Genomic DNA, 18,898 nt, shown 5'->3' on the forward strand with positions numbered 1-18,898 from the left:
CACGCCAAAAGCAAATTTCTTGGAAAAATTGCCCCCAGAGGTGGAATTTGGGCGTCATGGGGCGTTTTTTAGGGGAAAACGCCCAAAAAAAACCCTCACTACGGATGGTCTTAATAAATGTCTTTGTGTCTATCTACAACCTGGTAGGGTAGGATGTAGATTATAGGCAAACCTTGCTTCTAAGACCATGCGTAGTGGTTTGATGAATAATAACCCCACCCTGGTGCGTTTTCTGCCATGTTGCCATGGGGGCATTATTGGGCGTTTTTGCAAAAGTGGCGTAATGGAATAATGCCAATAACGCCCTATCCAATCATTACACAATTATTTATTTTTTTTAAATTAAAAACTTAAAATACTTCATTAAATTAAAAAAATTACAATACTAAAAATAAAAAAAAATAAAAACCGACTAAACTTAAAAAAAAACGGAAATAAAAAAAACTGGAAATAAAAAAACAAATAAAAACCACAGGGGCCTAATTTGCCATTTTTAAACTTAAAATAAAACCACAGGGGCCTAGTTTGTCACTTTTAAACTTAAAAACCACAGGGGCCTAATCCGCCTCCCACTCTTCTTCTTCATTTGACCGGCAACAAAATCTGGCAAGAATTCCGGCAAACCACAAAGCTAAAACCCACTCGAATCCGGCAAAAATTCCGGCTATCTCCATCTCTATCTCTTTAAACCCACATGGTCTAATCTGATTAGCTAACAATTTGTAATTTTGGCGTGTTTTAAATCACGCTGGACAAGCTTTTTTCGCAAAAAAAAAACGCCAAAACACGCCCCAGGGGGTGGGGGTGCGGCGGTATGGGCGTTTTTGGGGCGAAATTTTGATGAATACACGCCCATTACGGGTGGTCTAATAGATGTTTGGGATTGCTTACTTAACTTAAAAGTGTTTTTTTTTGTCAAGTGTTTATTGACTTATTGTTTTTTCAAAAAGATTTTTTTTAAATTGTTTGGATTAGCTTTTGTGACGGGAAATAGTAAAATGACAAAAAATGATATGGTGATTTTCCATGTTTAGTTGTTATTTTAAAAGGTGATGTTAAACTTGTAATTTTATACTCCAAAAGTTATTAAAAAGCCAGGTTTTTGTGCCTTTTGTAAAACAACTTTTTATTCTTTCTGGAAAAGCCAAAATAAAAAGCATTTTTATCAATGTCAAATACTTTTTAACTTAATGGCTTTTTAGCTTTTTAAAAAGCAAATAAATCATTTTAAACTCAATACAAACAGTACAATAGAGAGTTTAGAGATCCCGGCTCCAAAATAAATAAGATTGGTAACAAAAAGTTAAATAATTGATGATTTGTAAAGTTATTATTTATACGACTGATTTTAGTTTTGGATTTTTCTGTACCGTTGAAAAAAATTATATACATATTTATTTACAGTGTTTTATGTAAGTTTATTTATTAACTGATTTATATTATTTCTTTAGAAGATTTATTTACAGTGTTTTATGTAAGTTTATTTATTTATTATCTGATTTGTAATTGTAATAACAAAAATAGGAATTTTAAAACAACTTTATGGGTGATAAAGTCATGAATCATTTAATCGTCATGAGGTAATTCATTATTGGAGCCATCGTGATCATATTTATGAGAGGTTATGATTATGACCACAATCACAATTATGTATCACAATTCACAATTAAATTACTATAAATTTCTATGCATAAGTGTTCATGCAGTTCTCGTGATTCTTGAACTATTCTAAATAAAACTGGCTTTCTATTGAACAAGCTTCTGTGACCAAAACTGTGTTTTCTTAAACCACCTATAAATTTAACCAAGTATTTCATATGTTTAAATGTGATAAATAAACACATGAATAAGAAATTATGAGATAAATACCGAAGTTGACAATCTTTATCAACCAAAAGTTGCCTATGAATCCTGAATCTATTCTTCTCTCTACCCTTTAAAGCTGACCATTTATTGCCATTATTCTTTTGTAACTTCACAAATAGCTTCTAAGAGGGAAAGGAGGACGATGAATAATGACATTGATCCTACTGCAATAGTCCACGTAACTGCATGCTGAAGAGATCAGCTAGAGCACAACGTACGTCCATCTGTAAAGAGCCAGTGTTAGGTAGATATCTAACGGTGCCCATTGATCGATCATATCAAAACGGGACTCACAGAAAAGCACAAGATTTTACCTGCTCACAGCATACGAGCTTGGTGATCAAAGGGTAAAAACTTCTGAGGTGTCTCCTGAATATCTGGTTGTCCATTGAACTCATACTCTTGAGTACCTAGAATCCGTACACATGTTAACATAAATCACACCACAAACACACCAAAAGCCAAACATGAACGATTTATGAATACCTTAACAACAATGGGAGAACGAAGTTCAAGAACTTGATGAATCTCCATATTAGTACTATCTCCGATATTCGTTTGGAAATCAGACGCTTCTTTGAGTACTTGACCGCAAAAGGATGCAAGCTTTTCTTCAGCATTAGTTTTAACCATATCATCCTCCTCGTCATCATAATCTTCATCAAGTGCATAATCAATTGTTGTTTTACCAGAAGTCGCTTTGTGTAATGCTTCTAAATAAATGCAGGTCCCGGTAAATTCCTGGCGTAGAAGATTTAATGGTGGCCTGAATGAAGATAAACTAGTTTGAGTCAGAATGATAAGGTCGAGTGTCTTCTGAATAGCATCTGAATCCGTCCCATGAATATAGCAATGTTTCACTCTAGTTTAACAAAAGTGTTTTTATCATCAGCCAAATGTCTAAAATACCCTTCCAAAATCATATAATAAAGACGGCGATGAGCAAACAGCTAAACAAGTAATCGCGTCTTTATTATTTTCATACAAGGAAATGTTGTAATTTATAAATAATCTGTAACACTGAAAATGGAAATTATTTCATTTTTTTTACGTAAGTTGGAAGTATGAAAGTTAAATGTGACAATTTAAACCAACTTACTTAACGGTTATGTTTTATCTTCCCAAAGTGTATTTTAAATGCAGTCATATTTAAACACAATTATCTATGCAAGTAACCAACCTTTCAGGAGGAACGTGTTGCATCCGTAACCTGAGGTTAGTGTACGAGTTATATGATGCTGCAAACTCCAACATCGAGAACAAAATTTCCAAAATAGTAATTTTTTGGTATCCCTTCAATTTACTCCAGTATCTTTTCTGCATGTTTAACAGACAAATTTGAAGCTAGTTAAAGCTTAGTATAGTAAGTCACAATTATTTTTACGAACGTCCCATAAGGCACATACCTGGATGAGATCAAGGGCCCCTAACAGTAGCAACTGAGTTATGCATTTGCTCCTTATTGTTCCCATAAATGGACTTTCTACTGCATCTTCAGATTCAGGTTCCTCATCAGGAGACTGTACATTACAGAAAGACAAAAATGAGTTAACTCTTAGCATTAGAAATCGTCAAACACAAAACTGCATATTTCATCATCCTAGAAGTATGTTTTGTTGAAATTTAAAGTTGATTGAAGATTTTCTAGTTTAATTTGGTACAAAGTTATGGGGACTAAATGGTCAGTAGTTGCTACATAAAAGTATAAAGATTATTGGGAGACAAAATGGCTCACTGCATTTTAGCTGTAGTCAAGCAAATCGTGCATGAAATGTGTGTATCATGTTACAAAGTGTAATTTGCACCATGCTTCTTTTTACCATAATTTATTTTAGCATTCAAGAAGAATTAGTGAGTTTTCAAAATGCGCGAGTCGAATACGTGTAAGAAAAAGATTGTTGATCCTTTCTAGCTTTGATGGATTCCCCCTCTGTCCCAAAAGAAACATTTAATTCAAGTTGAAGATAAATGTTTTCTGATGTTTAATCATCATTTATTCTAATGTTCTAATAGCCATTATATAACTAAAAGGGTTATCGGATATTATCACCCCTAACTATTGGCTATTGGTCGCGGCCACCCCCAACTATCACTTTGACGCTCATCACCCCAAACTTAACACTTAGTATGTTCTGTCACCACGTCGTTAACTGATCACTAACTTTTGATCTTGGTACTATACTTTTGGGGGTTGTCATAGGGATCTTACTCTTAGGAAGGTTTTAGGGATCTTAGGACACCCCAAAAGTATAGCAACAAGATCAAAAGTTAGTGATTAGTTAACGACGTCGTGACAGAACACACTAAGTGTTAAGTTGGGGGTGACGGGCGTCAAAGTGATAGTTGAGGGTGGCAGCGGCCAATAGCCAATAGTCGGGGGTGATAAAATCCAATAACCCTAATTAAAACTAGTTATAATGTTCTCCATGAAAAAGGTATACACTGCCGCTGGTTCCAGAAGTTATTCAAAACTCATAATTTTGTTCTTGCATGTGGGCAATACACTATTTACTTAATATTTAGTATTGTTATATCTAAGATTTGTGATTAAAAGAATTGAAATAGGATATAGCTTTAGAACATAAAAGGATTATACGAAAGGAAAAAAACGTTAAATAAGTTAGGAACATGGTACCTTAGATGGGGAAATGGGTACTAAGGCATCTAAACTCATGTTCTTGGGTTTAGAGGTGAAACTTCTAACAAGGACATTGTCCTTCATATTTCCCATGAGTCTTTGACCAATTGTTTGACTCCTTTGCAAACTCGGTTTAGGAGGAGATTTATCAAAACTTTCAGATGAAGGAGCTTGACCTGCACAAGAGTGAAAGATATTATTTAAAAGGAGAGAAAAATGAAAATATTGTTCAAAATATATTTTGACAAATCATAACCTTCCGATTCATGTGGATCTGTTGATGGCTCATCTTCTTGTTTGTCCTTCGCCACCATCAATAAATTTTGACCTGCCAAATAGAGCTCATTACATACATCTAACAAAGTTTTTGATAGGACTATTAAATTTTCTCAAAAACATAATAGAACTTGAATCAATTATGAAACAAAAGTGGCTCACTACCAGGCGATCTAAACGAGGGACTAGTGTCTTCTTGAACTTTTAAGCCACCGCTCATAACCGGTCGATTCTTGGAGCTTTCAAGACTCAAAGCATTAAGTAGCTCAAGGGGTTGAGTGGTGTAAGAAGCATCCCTGAAATACAAATGGATTTACCACAAATCAAGAGCTTTTCAAATGTGTCATCACATTTAAAAATGGAACTATAAGTACCTTATGCTCTTCAACAAGGTATCCCAGTCAGAAACAATGAACTGGTGTCCTCCGATTTCTATAAGATGAACCATTGCACCAAGTGATATTGCGACTACTGACTGGTCTGTCTTTTTGGCACAATCTACGAGTAAATTTAGCAGTGGAGATAGCATGAAACATACCTCCTGTAGAAGATCTTTTACAGCTTAGTATATCGTAAACTTATAATGAATAATCACGATCATTAGTAATAAAAGGATATTAATAACAAACAGTGTCAAAACACAAGTTACGTGCTTGGTGTCGAATGAAATTACGGTACCTTGTAAAACGTGTTAAAAAGATTGCATAACAACTGCAGTGAATGGACACTAGTTTCACGAAGCCACCCATCTTTAGAAGCTGTAGTATTTTCTATTCCCGCATGCCTCACATGATCAAAAATAGGAAACAAAACTCGGTGGAAAATACTCTCCCAAAAGGTGGGTGAAAAATGGCGTCCTCTCTCATTCAGCAAATCAAACAAAACCTCAAGTGCGCACTTGCTGATCTCAGCACGCGGGTCAGATGTTAAGTCAGATAAACCAGCCAACATCGGGAACCAATAATGCTCGGTAACATCGTAGGTTGTATCTACATTGGCGTTAACCGGTTTTAAACTACCACCTGGTATGAAACCCTTAATAAAGACAAAATGTGATTACACCCGGTTAGTTTTGGTGCAGAAAAAAAGCATAACTAAGTATAAAATGGCGATAGATGATATAAATAAAACCTCGGCAAGTCGATCCTCACATATACGGAGAAGTGCAATAGCTTTTAAACTGATGCGGGGAGAACTTTTACTGTTGGCAAAACTTATTAGGCAGTTAACACAGTCCATAAAACAGTCGCCGACAACTTGATCAAAGTGCTCTAGTATAACTGTCAAATTCATTTAGTTAGACACGGTAAACCAAAACATATATCTGTGTGTTCCTAGGGGTAATTGCTTAAGGAGCTGGGTAACCAACTTTGGTCTACTTTCCATTTCGGGTAACCAGCTTTGTTTGCACCCTAAAAACCCCCAAAATCTTAAAAAGTTTCTATATAAGGTTGTCAAAGGTACTGACGTGTTATCTGGTGTGTAGGGTTGGAAACGAACCGAACGTTCAGCGAACAGTTCATGAACCGTTTAGTGGGAAGTTCGTTTGTGTTCGTTCGTTTAATACATGAACAAACACAAACAAGAAATTCCGTCCGTTTACTTAAATGAACAAACATGAACAGAGGCCATGTTCATTCACTTAGTTCATGAACATTCAGTAATATGTCCGTTTGTGTTTGATAGTTCATTAGTGTTTTTATTTTTTATATTTTATTTATATACTTCAAAATTCCGACGAATAAAATATCTGATAAGCATTATATATTTTGTTCACGAATGCTTGTTTGTGTTCATTTGTGTTCATGAACATTCGTTTGCGTTCGTCACCTAAAATTAACAAACGGACACGAACACGTTCATTTCCTTAACGAACGAACACAAATAGAAAATTTCATTCAGTAAGTGTGTGTTCATGAACAGTTCGTGAACACATTATTTCCTTAACAAACGAACAAGGTCTTGTTCGTTTTCATTTGGTTCGCTTGCAGCTCTACTGGTGTGTCCAAATGTATTTTTTCCTTTCTGATATTCATAATTAAAAATACAATGGAAATAAAGCAATAAATAAAAAGTACCTTGTTCTACGTTCTCAAAAGCACTTTCAACAATAGATCCCAACTCATCACTGGCAGCAGCTGTAAATACCATGAAGACACTTCGCCAACCAGATTTAATTCCAACCTTTGATTTTATCATCTGTATCCAATCCTCATGTTGGTTATAAAGTAACATAGTACAAGAAGAAAATATGAGAACAATAGTCCATTGCATCACAGAAGTCAAACTGTATCCCTTCTAGTGTAATGTGTTGCATAGACATGTAAGCATACCTGAACAATGCAATCAACAAGCAGTTTCCTAATTCTCTCACTCCGACTATGCCGCATTAAAATAACAAATGGTTTCAAGATATCATTCTGGAATGTGAAACTGGCAAGTTCTGCACGCTCCAAGTATTTTGTGACTAGTTGTTTCAGAGAATCTATGGCATACATTGCAACTTTCTCATCATGATGGCTCCCGGCAGCAATAAAATGATTAGAAAGAACAGACCATATTCTAGCCCATACCTGAAATTTTGAATGTTTTCAGTAATTTAAAAACCAATGAAAATAAATGCAACGTTACTGGATGGAAGCTTATTCTTGAAATAGGTGAAGAGATTGTTACCATGCGTATACGAGCCATGTTATAGTAACTAATATCCACAAGCTTTTGCAAGCTATAAACACGGGCTGGGATGTGCTTCAGTTCTTCAACTGATACATTACAAAGAGCAGTGAAAAATTCCACAACCGATTCACTTGGGAGTCTAACGCTGTTTAAAAAAACTTGCTGAGATGGTTTCCCAGCCAATTCTTTAAGAGACTGAACAACTGCATCCCTCGAGATTTGGTTAGCACCATGCATTACAATAGCGGTCATAGCTGGAATAGACGTAGTATAGTCTAGTCTAGATATGCACTCCAAAACGGCATTCCAAGAATCTTGGAGCGTGTCAGGCTCTGAGTCACATAGATCCAGTAGAGTCCGTAAGGCTTCAACATTTTTACTATGCATATCTCTCGGTGCATGCAAGAAAGTAAATCTGCAAGAGCCGACCAATAATGTAAACCAAAAAATGGAAGGTTTAGTTTGTTTAGGCAATTGAATCTTATATATGGTGTGACAATAAACGAAGATTCGGAAATGGGTCACTTTTACTGATTTGACGAGAATAAAGATCATGGTGTCCTAACTACTTGATGTGAAAAGCGTTCAGATGAACCCACAAATAAAAGAAATTAGAGGTAAAACGGTGAATGATTTAAACCTATAACATCAACACAATAAGTATAATATAAACACCACTAAAGAAAAATAGATAATAGATTAAAATACATGGTTGGTCCATGTGGTTAACCAAAATTTTGGATTTAGTCCCTAGCTTTTTTAAAGTACATGGATGGTCCCTGTGGTATGCACTTTGTAACGCATTTAGTCACTAAACGTTGAATACTAAATACGTTACAAAGTGCAAACCACAGGACCATCCGTGTACTTTTGGCAAAAGTTGGGGGCTAAATACATTACAAAGTGCAAACTACAAGGACTATCCGTGTAAATTTGAAAAGCTAGGGATTAAATCCAAAATTTTGGTTAACCACAGGGACCATCCGTGTACTTTACTCTAAATAATAATTATACCAGAAGAAAGTGAAAGAACAGTCTAGAGGTGGCAAATTCAACCCGTTTTATAAACGGGTCAAATTGGGTTTTGTCTTATCTCCAAAAGTATGTGTGGGTCAACCCAACCCAACCCGACCCACCCGTTTTGACATATTACCGAACTTGTCCATCTGGTAGCCTCTAAATAATACGGCCTAAAAACATCAAAATTCAACCAAGCCTGATGCAAAGCAGAAATTTACCTGACCAATGACGTCAAAAAAGCATATCGCATTGTATCCATTCTAAGAACATGTGTGATGTAAATTCCTGCTTTAAAACCTTCCATACAAAGAAGCACTCGAGCCTTATTTTCCCTTTCCTCCATCATAACAGAAAATGTAGCAAGCAAAGGCCACCCTACAGCTTCAACCATAGGTCGAATAATCTCAATTCGTTGCGACGTATAAAACGTTCCTCTTTTTGCTCCTTGTATCCTAAATATCTCCTGAGTTTGTTTTATTATAGCTTCACTCTCTGACTGTGTGTCGGATTGACTCCTTAGTTTTGGGAGAGCCAAATTTAAAATACCAACAATGCCTCCTTTTTCTTCGGTTTCTGCTTTTTGCCAACTGCTTTTTCCCATGTTAATTGTTTCGTTCTTCATTTTTATCTCTTCTTTAACAATGGAATCATATATTTCCTCCAAAAGTAGTTTTGGTGCACATTCTTCGGGATCATTTGTGGCATTCATTCTCACAAAATCAGATTTGGACATTTTAGGCCACACCATTGGATTATGAGCATCGGTATTTAACATTATAACTGCATATGCAAGAACGTAAGCAGTATCCGCACTCTTGAACAGGCCTGGATTATCTGCACAGTAACTGCAACAATCGCAACATATTTAAAAGAAATCACCAACTAGATATAAGAACAGGCATGCTGGTGATTGGTGAAAAGTAAAATTTAAAAGGATATTGGGTATATAAATCTATGTATGTTTGCTTTGTATACAACTAGTATTTTAACCACATGCGTTGTGGCGAGAATTTAGTTGGTATTGGTTCGCTTCATTACGGTATCAATACGCAACCGGTATTCGGTATAGCAACAGAAAGAGATAATGTATAACCATGAAAGAAATTAATGTAAAACCATCAACATACTTTGGGTGACGTTCAACCTGTTCTACTTCTACCCATTTGGCTAAATAAATTTTTGTATATATTATCCATCTGACCCGTCGGAGATAAAAACATATATAAGATATTTACCGCTCTGCAAATTTTTCCATTATCCGATCTATTTTCTGAGCTTCCCCTGGAAGCCTGAAACCTTTGAGAAATTCACGGATGGCGGTATGAAATTTCATTCCAGAGAAATTCATTGAATCAACATAAGCATGCATTACGGCAAGGGAAAACTCATCATGCTGACCCAAATAATCACCAATCATAGCCTGAAAGTCCAGCCATTGAAGATGTTTATCATTTATTTATTGTGTGTGAACATCAGTTTTGTAACTTATATACGATGTACCTTGTCCAAACTGGATGTATGTCTGAGAAATTGTGCTACTGAAGCAGGTGTATTTTCCACCAACCTATTTGCCGTGAGAAATCCAATACCCCTTGCAGGATGCCTGTTGAACTGTAATTTATTGATCATATGAAATTAGTCCCGTTAAATTCATGTTTCTTGTATGATTTTATTGGGATGCACAGCTATGTGTTACTCTATTCCCGAAAAAATAAAGGTGGTAAATTTAACGCGTCGGACGGGTTGTGTTTAGAATGGGTTCTGGTCAAATCCAGTAAGGGTTGACCTGTAACCTGAAAATACATGCTTTGACAGATAAGGTCAAAATTTATCGTGCATATGAGTTTTGTTCATATTTGTCAATGCTCAATAGCAAATAGAGGTAAGTAGCGACAAGCTACCAATTTGCTACGTAGAGATAGCGACGAAATAGCGCCCGCTATTTCATGTTTAGCGATAAAGTAGTAGAAAATTTAAGAAATATTTTACATGTGTTTTTATTAAAAAAAGCTAAAATACACTACCACTAATCATAGATAAATACGCTTCTTTTTCAATCATGAAACAAAAAAAAACCTAATGGGCATCACTATTTATATTACCAAAAATAAAAATTAAAAAAAAAACATTACAGAAACATTGCTATTTGTCGCTAAACACCCTATAGCGCCATATGGGAGCATCACTAGCCGCTATTGACAACTATGGTTTTGTTATAACCTTGAGTGACATTCTCTGTGCTGGTAGCATTTTTTTTAGTTACAAAGCTCATTTTGGTAAAAGATTTTTCTGAAAAGAACATGGGATTCTCGGATATATTTTAACCAAAAAAGACCGTTGACCTCAAGTCAAACTGTTCTTGCTTATTTCGTGTTAATATATACCTCAGAGATGGCTGCTTCTATGGTTGATTTTTGAGCCTTCACTTTCTCAAAGATATTCGCTGAACCGTTGCTATCTTTCGCTTTTGAATCCTCAGATGAAACTTGTTCATTATTGGATTGTTTGTCTTTATTCTGTTTTGCCTCTCTACGCAACTTCTCCCAATCAACAAGTGACTTTAAGACATTCACAAGGCACTAGGAAGGACAAAAGTAAACACATCTACACATTGTATTATTAACGTCCCACAAAAGAAAATAGACAAGAAAAACTTTTCCGAATACTTTATTAAGCACTTCTAGTAATAAGTGTGTATATATAAACCTGAAGTGATGATCCTTTAAGAGTTCCAGTTTGGATAGAGTTAGCGTTCGGATCTAAATCTTGTGTCCCTTGGGCTATTTTGGAGAGTGTTGTAACCTTAATGTGCAGTAAAAACACAATAAATCACATACAACATTAACAACTCGAAAAAAAAAAAAAAAAAAAAAAAGCTGAACTTATCCATTAACTGTATAATCATCATACCATTCGTTCAAACGAATTAGGAGCTTCAAGATCACAATCATAGTTCACATATAGATCAATGAGCATCTGAGGCTCCTTGCAAATTTTCTCCAGCATCCTGTGATGTTTATAAGAATGAGAATATGAAGTTGTAACAAATTCATTTAGTAAACCAAAATGTAAGCGGATGTTGTACCGAATCACCATTAATTTGAGGTTTAGAGGACATTCTGAATTGTCTAAAGTTCGCAAAACAATCAAAGGAAAGAAGATGCCAATTTCGATCTGAAAACGAATATTAAAATTATCAACACAAACTCAGCGAATTTCCGAAAACATGTCTAAAGTAAAAGTCATAACTTGCCTTGAGGCCTTCTCTAAATCTCAACAAAAGTACAGCAAAAATTCCAGTAGCATACTGTGAGAAAAATGATACAATATTATTTTGAAAAATTAAAAGTAAACTTTTAAAACTAAAATAAAAAGAGAAGAAAAACCATGATCAAAGCTTAAAAGTTAAAACATGCCTGAAATATTGTTGGAGATTGTGAAACCGATGCCCGTAGCAAAGCATATGATAGATAAGCTTTCACCGAGTCCATAAAAGTAAAGTTTTTAGTAAACGAGTGACTAACACCCTCTAACAAGCCCTGGAAATTTCATATTTTGAACAATTTATAAAAATAAATTTGGCTGAAAAGATGAGTTATCAACTTTAATAAAATACCTGTAGAAGTTCAAGAGATAGGATTCGTGTCTTTGTTGTAACTGCATCGTTATCTTCTTTCATGCCCATCTGCAGTAATAAAGAATACGGTAAGAATTATTATTTAAGCCACGAATCATGAAAAAAAAGAAAAAAAGAAACAAAAACCTTGCATAGGGTGCGAAAAACGAGCATTGCATCACGTTCTGCTATACTCATGCTCTCCGGATCAACCCCACTTAAGAACAAAGTAAAAGACAATATGCTATTATTGTAACAAAAAAATTATGGTAACATTATATCATATTACTGTATAGCATATACCTAATCTTTCCATCATCGTCAAGCTGTACAGCCTTGTCGAGAGCTGCCTCCAAGCCCTGTGAAACAAAAATCGAAACCATTATTGCGTTGACTGATCGAAAAGCATATAAAACATATGTTCACATAGTTAGATTTTAAAGAATAAGAAACTATGCACCTTTATGTCATTCCCACCAGCAAGATTCTGCAGTTCTTCAAGAGGTGCAATCAATGTGTTGTTGGCAGTGGGAGTCAACATTTGACCATCCTCGTCAGCAGGTGACGTTTCTTCTACCGTCATTGATGACTCGCTTCCTTTGCTTACAGGTTGACCATCTGAAAACACCTAAAATGCAAAAACTTCACGTTGAAAACTAAAATATAGCGGAACCAATACTATTACTTAGATGTGGAAATCTCGAATGACTTGCATATAAATAAGTCAATAACAGGTCAAACAGGTTGAAAGTCACCAAAATTTTATTTTAAACGCATACTACCTCCAAAATCGTTTTTAACCAAAAATCATATTATTATTATAATGTTGCATTTGAATTGATTATTTATATAACAAATTTGAAAATGGTCAAACAGGTCAACCCGGCCCGACCCGTTTAAATTTGTACCAAAAAGGTCCTGTCTCTCAACATGAATCGTTTTGATTTGTAACCGAGTTGGTATAGAATACAAACCCACCCTGCCACCTGTACTACTCTTCACATGTGTGAAAAAAAATAAACACAAAGGTATAGAATACAAACCGAGTTGGTCTCCGTTCGCCTGAATACTATGTTGATCATTTGAGTTAACATAGCTTTGGATGTAGCTTGGTTAACAGGACTTTTACTAGAAAATGAAAAGAGACTATTAATTCAATTTGCTAAACGGTATACATATTTAGATAAGAGAATGGTAGTTACCTGTTGAGTGCAATATTATAGCACACTCTAATTACACCCAGCAATGGTTCCCCGTGAACTGCATATACGAACAAATCATCGAGTCAACCATGGTTGAACCACAATTGACTTCATAAAGAAATAACATAAAAGAATGTTCTATATCATAAAAGGACATGTCATGAGATTTTGAAAATGTCAACACACTGATTAAATAATGTCATTTTCGTCCCTGAGGTTTGGTTAGTTTTGCGACTTTCATCCAACGGTTTGTTTTCCCCATCTGGGTCCAAAAGATTTGAAATCTTGCCATTTTCATCTTGCTCGTTAACTCCATTCGTTTTTCTTTGTTAATTCAAGGGTATTTCCGTCTTTTTTGCTAACTTAAAGGGCAATAAGTCTTTTTCACTTTATATTTATGTAAAAAGACCGAATACCCCTAAAAAGACCGGATTGCCCTTTAAGTTAACAAAAAAGACGGAAATACCCTTGACTTAATGGAGAAAAATGGATGGAGTTAACGAGCTGGATAATAATAGCAAGATTTCAAACCTTTTGGATCCAGACGCGGAAAAGCAAATCTTCGGACGAAAGTTGCAAAACTAGCCAAACCTCGGGGACGAAAATGGCATTTTACTAACAATATTCTTCAGTCACGTTACAATAATTGAGGTAGGAGAACGTTATGTGACATTTGCACTGTATGGAACCGTTGAAACACTAGTAATTAATTATTATAACAACAACAGTTATATCAATTAATGATTTATATTACCTCTGAACTTGTTGGATGATACAGCAGTAAGTAACACTTTCAAGACTTGAAGAATTGTACTGAATCAATGTCCTCAAAAGTTACCATATCAAATTTAAATCTTGAAGAAACTTTGTAATAAAAAAGAAACACATATATTGAAGAATGTACCTGTCGGGTGAGTTATTATCAACACAACCACAGACCATATTCAATATGTCTGTGAACAGCGGAACATTTTTTCCATTTTCCAGACCAGGATCACCCTCTAGATGGTCATAGGCAATAAGTTTCTGCACTTACGAAATGTTAATAAACACAAAAGGTCGACAAAACGAATCTATTTTATTCTGTAGGTATAGCTACATGAATTAAACAGAAAATGACGTACATGTATACAATCCAATGCAAGTTCAATGACTTTTGGATTCTTGGTTTCGAATGCAAGTCGAAGTGGAATAAGAACGAGTTCTGACTCAGCTCCTTCCAAAGTATGGCCAGCATTTGCCAAGGTCTTTGTGATACTTCCGCCGGGGTCCACTTCAGTTCTTGCATTCCCATCATCACTGTCACAAAGCTTTATTTTGATAAATTAAATCAATGTTAATTAAGTTCAGATAACACGATCTCACCATCTCATTAAATAGGTATGTTAAGACCTAATCATTAGTCTCAGATTATATAAACCAAATTCTGTTTTATCATAAAATATATGAACAAGAGCATGCATGAGTTAATATACAATAAGCACCTTGTATCTTTATTTGGAGATGTTTGACTGTTATTGTTTGACGCCGCCTCTTGATTGGCCGCTTTTGTACTCTCTGTAAAAGCACAAGGAACCAGAAATCCATGCCAGTTCAATATAAGGAATAAAAGATGTACAAAACCTAACACAAGGCCAACTATGAAATTAAAAAGCCTAAAAATCCCAATGACCCTCTCAATATGCCAAACAGTATTCTATAGAATTTTATCATAAAAACATGAACATTCTTTTTGTGCCAATGTGTTGCATATTTAATTTCTTTATTTACTTAATATGTTTAAATGCAACTGAAGGAACAGTAAAATAGTATTTTATTTAACTTTCAGTTTCACATCTTATCTTATACTATATATAATATACACCCTTAACCTATATAATTTTTAAAGAATTTAATTTTTCCCTGATAACTTGCCTTCCTTGGCTTTATTAAAATAACTGACCTTTTCTATGCAATCCTATAGCTTTATTAAAAAATGAATACATGGATGTGTTTAATTTTCTTTTTCTTGACATTCCGATATAAATTTGTTTAAAACCAGCGTTGTGTAACGAACGAACAGAAGCTATACCAACTAAACAACATTGGTACCGGTATCGGTGTTATTAAAAACGGTATCTGTATCCACTTCTTTTTTGTATCGTAAGTTGTATCGTGTGTTGATGCCGTACCAGTACCAGTATCGTAACAAACGGAACCGATACCGGCTAAACAACATCGTTACCGGTAACAGTGTTGTTGGAAACAGTATCAATATTCGTTCTTATGTTTTTATCGATGTAAAACACGTCTTTATACTTTATTTTTTGGCTACATCAGACACTCAACAACAGATTTACTTCTTTACATCACCACGTTTCACATCAACATCAAATAGCACATTCATGATTCAACCAGTAATTATCAAATGAACATTCTAGAACACACCGATCCACTAAACAAATGAAATTCAAAACAGCAAAATTGAAACTCCAAACAAAATAACCAGATAATTAACCGAAAACACAAACCTAGATACGATCGGATCGCAATCTGGATCGAATTATACTTCTTTCCGGAGCATTCCTTGAGCATCGATTCAAAGGCTCTAGTAAGAAAACCTCCGGCAGCCATTAAAGAACGTTGAAGAAACGATCGAGAGTTGTGAGATTTGAATGAACGATCATGAGTGAGGTGAGTGTGTGAGATCCGATTGTTGGTGAAATTAACGGCTAAAATAGTGAATCGTAAACGTTCGGTTAATATGCAGTTTTGGTTGTTTCGTTATTTATTCTGCATTCAACATTTTCGAATGGGAATTTAAAGCTTTCTATATAAGAATTAGTGACATGAATCGTCCCTGAAGTTGTGAGAAAATTTCATAAAGTTGTATATTTTGTAGAGTGTTGTGCATTTAAGTCAAATGACTTGTATCTTCATACATAACTAGTAACAAGCGCGGATACTTCGCAAATATCGAACGGATTAGTCCAAGCATTATGTGATGTGTTAACTGTTATGGGTAGAATTCTGAGCCCATATCCTGAAATTATATCTTGATTTTATCTGATTACGATCAGGATATCGGATCAGGATATTGGTAATATCCTGAGGCGGTATCCTGACAGTTACTAATTGTTTGCTTGCAGGTCATGGCTGCAGGATCATAACGTTCACAACGACCTTTTCTCATAAAGACTCGCTCCAATTAGTTGGAAAATGGACGTTCAAGCCGGAAGAACAGGTCTCCAACGTTCAAGAGGGAATATTCTAAAGTATCCCTAGTTTATAGGAGAAGTTGTTTATTCTTGTAACTATATAGACGATAAGCCAGATCCATAGGTCACTCACTTCACTTTCTGCTCTCGAACTCATACACAATTCTCTTGCAATCGCACACCAACACTCATCACTTGTAATCATTATAACACTTAGTTGCGATCTGAGCATTATCCTGCACTGTATCCTGGTTATTCAAGCAATAAGAAGAACAAGACAGCCGACGATTGTCAGATCCCGAGGTTTTATGCCGGAGATCTAGATTGATCAAGGGCTTTCCTCGTATATCCTGTGTCCATTTCTACTTTTACATCTCATAGTTTGATTATTGGTATAGCTTTATATCCTTAGGCTATATCCTGAAACTGTTTTCTTAAATACACAAACCAACATATTTTTTTGCAAACATTACTAGCACACTACCTCACAAACTAATTTGATCATTTAATTGCTTTGGTAATTTTTGACCAAAAAATTTGGCGCCCATCGTGGGTCAAGTGGTGCTATTTCTACTAAAGGTTTGTTAAAATCATTACTTGGCTTCTTATTTTCAAAACTTTTTACACAACTATTTTCAATGGCTTTGAAATCAAACATGAGCTCCTCCTCCATGCCTGCTACAACCTCTACTACAACTGGTACGGTGCTTCCACCACCTCCACAAATTCAAGCTTCTTCACAAGTTCAAGCTCCTCCAAGGAGGGTTGAAACTCAAATATCCTGAGACACTCCTCCTACTCAGAATGTCCACAGATTTGGTGTTCCAGGGAGAACTCATATTATGGCTTCTAATGATGAAATTTTAACTTTGTTTGGTAGTATACAAGATCAGATGAAGCAACAGCAGGAAACTAACCAGATAATAATGAGGGAGATACGGCTCTTGAAGTCCAACTCCAAGAGACCTGCTGAGGCACTGTCACCCCCTTGCACCCCAAAGCGCTGAACTTTAGTTCAGCAGTTTATACTGAGGATAATCAAGGCAATGTTGTATCAAGCCGTTCCCAGAGCAATGCTCCTGAGATACCCTCAACAGCCAGGATATCGACTGTGAGGGGCCCAGGATATGCTCTAGGATACGACTAGAATCATCAAACTGGTAACTTATCTAATAATGTTAATACTCTTGCTACTAACAATCTTGGATCTTCGCAGGATACGGGTATAACGTCGGCATTCTCCAAGGAGCTTCAAAAGCTGAAGGATATGATATCGAGTGTACCTGGGGTGGTGCAACCCATACCAGAAGTAGCCCAGAACAATCATAGGATATCCCGGTTTGCATATCCTATCTGTGATGCTGTAATCCCAAAAAGATTCCAAACTCCCAATATGAAGCTTTATGATGGGACCACGGATCCTCAGGAACATATTTCCCAGTATAGGGAGAGGATAGAGATTAACCCTATTCCACCGGATCTTAAGGAAGCATGCCTCTGTAAGGGCTTCGGCTCTACTCTAACAGGATCGGCCTTAAAGTGGCTCTTAAACGTTCCACCTCATTCAATTACATCATTTGCTCATTTGGTTAATTTGTTTAACAGTCAATTCTCTTGTAGTATAAGCTTTGAAAAACTAACAAGTGACCTCTACAGGATAACACAAGGACCTCAAGAATCCCTAAGGGATTACGTGAACAAGTTCAGCAGGGAATCCTTGGATATCCCACACCTTGATGTTGCTACAGCTGTACAAGCATTCAAGATGGGATTACAAAAGGATTCCCAATTTTATCAGAATCTTGTGATGAATCCTTGCAGGAACTTAGACGAAGCCCAGAACAGGGCTTTGAGATATATCAGGCTTGAAGATGACAAGAAAATGCAAGAGAGGATGAATGCATCCTCGACATATGAATCAACAAATAGGAAATAGGAATCCTCGTATAAACCATACTGCTCTAGGCCGTATGGTAAAAACGACAGCAAGAAAGTGAATGGTGTCGAGGATGAAGATGGCGAAGAATATCCTGAGTTGTCAGAATATTGTTTTTCTGTTAATATTCCTAAACTAATGTATGCCATGGAGGGTTTATGAGATAAAGCAAGATGGCCAAGGAAGAATCAACAAAAGGCTGATTGGAAGGATAAGTCCAAGTGGTGTGCCTTCCATGAAGATTTTGGACATGTAACGGAAGATTGCATAGCCCTGAGGAAGGAGATAAGTTACTTACTAAGCAAGGGCTACTTGAAAGATCTTCTTGGCAGAAAGAAGAATAAGGGTCAGGATACCGAAAAGGATCCTGAAGGAGCAGCATCACCTCCCGAAGGAGCAGCATCACCTCCCCCAGACGCCAAGATAATCAATTTTATATCTGGAGGATCTGATATATGCGGAACCTCTTAT

General features: G+C 35.9%; 1 pseudogene; it reads right to left on the minus strand.

Moving 5' to 3' along the window:
- Positions 1-1,764: 1,764 nt before the first annotated feature.
- On the minus strand, positions 1,765-16,093 carry LOC110873684 (annotated as a pseudogene).
- Between the last annotated feature and the right edge of the window lie 2,805 nt (positions 16,094-18,898).

This window comes from Helianthus annuus, chromosome 1, assembly GCF_002127325.2.
Source record: "Helianthus annuus cultivar XRQ/B chromosome 1, HanXRQr2.0-SUNRISE, whole genome shotgun sequence".
NCBI classification, from domain to species: domain Eukaryota; kingdom Viridiplantae; phylum Streptophyta; class Magnoliopsida; order Asterales; family Asteraceae; genus Helianthus; species Helianthus annuus.